This window comes from Clarias gariepinus, chromosome 1 (assembly GCF_024256425.1).
Source record: "Clarias gariepinus isolate MV-2021 ecotype Netherlands chromosome 1, CGAR_prim_01v2, whole genome shotgun sequence".
Lineage (NCBI taxonomy): Eukaryota > Metazoa > Chordata > Actinopteri > Siluriformes > Clariidae > Clarias > Clarias gariepinus.
The window spans coordinates 9,912,855-9,915,510 of record NC_071100.1 but is presented as its reverse complement, the minus strand read 5'-3'; positions in this window follow the sequence as shown (position 1 = coordinate 9,915,510).

Here is a 2,656-nt window from a genome sequence, read left to right as displayed (position 1 = left end):
CTGAATCAGATCAAAGGTGTTTAAAACACTTATCATTTCTTTTGTAATATCAATGTGAATATTAAAGTCCCCTGCTATGGCAAAACAGTCAAACTCTGAGGAAATCATTGATAGCAGTTCTGTAAACTCTTCAATAAAGTCTGGAGAATATTTTGGAGGTCTGTAAATAATGATAAACAGAATGCGTGGGGCACCTTTCAGCAATATACCTAGATATTCAAAAGACAAATACTGACCAAATGACATTTGCTTGCATTGATAGACATCTTTAAATAGAGCAGCTACACCTACGCCTCTCCTAGCAGTTCTGCAGACCCTCATGAAAGTAAAGTTAGGAGGCGCTGTTTCATTTAGGACTGTTGCACTGCAGCTATCATCTAACCAAGTTTCATTAAAAAACATAAAATCCAATTTGTTCGTGGTGATCAAATCATTGATTAGAAATGATTTATTTTTTAGCGAGCGAATATTTAAAAGTGCTAACTTGATGGCATTACTTTTTGTCCCCACAGTAATCTTAGTTTGATGTATAACAGGTCGGAGATTAGATGGGTCAGCTGTACGGCTTAAGAAGGCCTTGGGCTTTCTATCACGTGATAGAACAGAGATAGAGAAAGCTACAGGCACACTGGGTTTCCGCTTGTTCTGTAAACATTTGTAAATGTTTCTGCTATCGTAGCGGGGACCCGACACACATCACTGAGAGTTGCTATCTGTTTGTTTTATTTCACCTAGAAAGGAGGAGGAGGACGAGCTGGGCCCATAGACCTTGGTGGTTGTGGAGCCTGCTGTTTTTTAGTTGGCATCTGGGGCCTTGCAGCAAAAGAGTGGGAGAGTTTGGTCCCAGTGTACACCAGTTCCTCCATTTTCTGTGAGAAGCTTAGAAGTGAAGAAGCTGGAGAGAGGGATACTGTGTCTGGTGAGATGGGCTCTGGTTCTGGTGTTTCCCGTGGCTGTAGTATATTGTCTTGAATTTCCTGGCTGTTTTCCAGAAGGTTATCTTGAAGCTGTTGTGGTATGTCACAGTCTGTCCGTGATGAGCTCTGTGGGCAGGACTGAGCCGGGATGTCCATGAGCAGTGGTTGTTTTGGCTGCGTGATGTTATCAATGTCCTTGTGGGATTCTTTAACCCCATGATGACTCGATAACTGTCTGTGGTCACGCATACTTCACCCAGGCGTACATGTGCCTTTCTCTGCTGAAGGATGATGGAGGGAGAAATAGATATTTTCCTTTAGCACCCTTGCACCGAGTTTGTTTGGGTGGAGACCATCCAGTTTAAACAGTTGTCTATGGTCCCAGAAAAGATTAAAGTTGTCGATTAAGTTGACTCCTTTTGAATTGCAGGTTCTTTAAAGCCATGTGTTCAGCCCAAGTAACCGTGAGAACATGTTAGTTCCCCTTGCTGGGAGTGGTCCACTGATGAATGACTGAACTTTAAGTCTCTGAAGTGTTTCAAAGAGTTCACTGAAATCCTTCTTTAGGAGTTCCGACTGCTCTTTACGAATATCATTTTTCCCCACGTGGATAATGATTTTGTTTGCAGTCTTGTGCTCCGTCAGAATGTTCCGAAGTTCCCTGTTCACATTAGAGACAGTTGCTTGAGGAAAGCAGCATGATGTTGTTGTTCTCCTGCTAATGTTTCTGATAGTTGAGTCCCCGATTATCACAGTCTTAACCTCGGTTTCACTCTGAGCTGAATGCCGCTGTCTGCTCGACTTTGAGCGCCTTTTGGTAGCGACATTAGTTGCTGGCTGATCCAATCCATACTCAGTCACATTTTTCTCACCCACATTCATTAACACTTTAAATCTGTTTTCAAGATGAATAGGGGGTGGCAAAATACCAGTGTTTGCAAGTCTTTTTAGAGCCATATCTGGGGAAGAGGATGCTACTGCAGCAAAGTGTGATACTCGTGACAATCTGATGTCTCGAGTGCCTTTGGGTCTCGCTTCCTGTTTGTGCCACCGATGAATCTGTCGATCAGTTTCGACATGTTCCTTTACACTTGGTATAAACTGTTGAGACCTGCTAGATTTACGAGACTCATCAGCCGTATGCTGAGGTGGTCCATGATGACGATCTGCTGATTGTTCTGCCTGTTTTGGAAGTCCAGCCAGTAACTTTGTTTCAAGAACTGCAATCCTTTGTGTTTGGCAGGTCATGCAGCAGGTAGATTCCACAAAAGGCATTTTCTTTCTCGTTTTTTTGAAGTAGGCAGCTGTGTTTTCTTGTCTCTTGAATGTAAGCTGCTGGCAGTGGGAGGAAGAAGTCCCCTTTTCATCCAATCACAAAAAGTTTTTAATTTAAGTGTTTGTGCCAAAAATGTTTTGTTTGAGCACTGTGCTGATCTGCTAAAGTAGAAATCAAAGAAAAGTACATATATAGGGATCAAAGCAAGCAAAGCGCAGAGCAGTAAGCAGGAACGTCCGAACGGTAGCAAGGCCGGAAGTCGCTATTCAGACACACAGACACACACACACACATACACATAGCCTGCGCGCACAAACATAGACTCTTACTCTGTTGGGGATTTATTTTTAAATTTTTTATAAAGATAAAGTGCAGATTAATTTGTTTTATTTTTACTTTATATTTTGTATTAATTATTTTTATGTATTAATTTTTTAGGCTGTGGAACAAATAATTTAAGTTT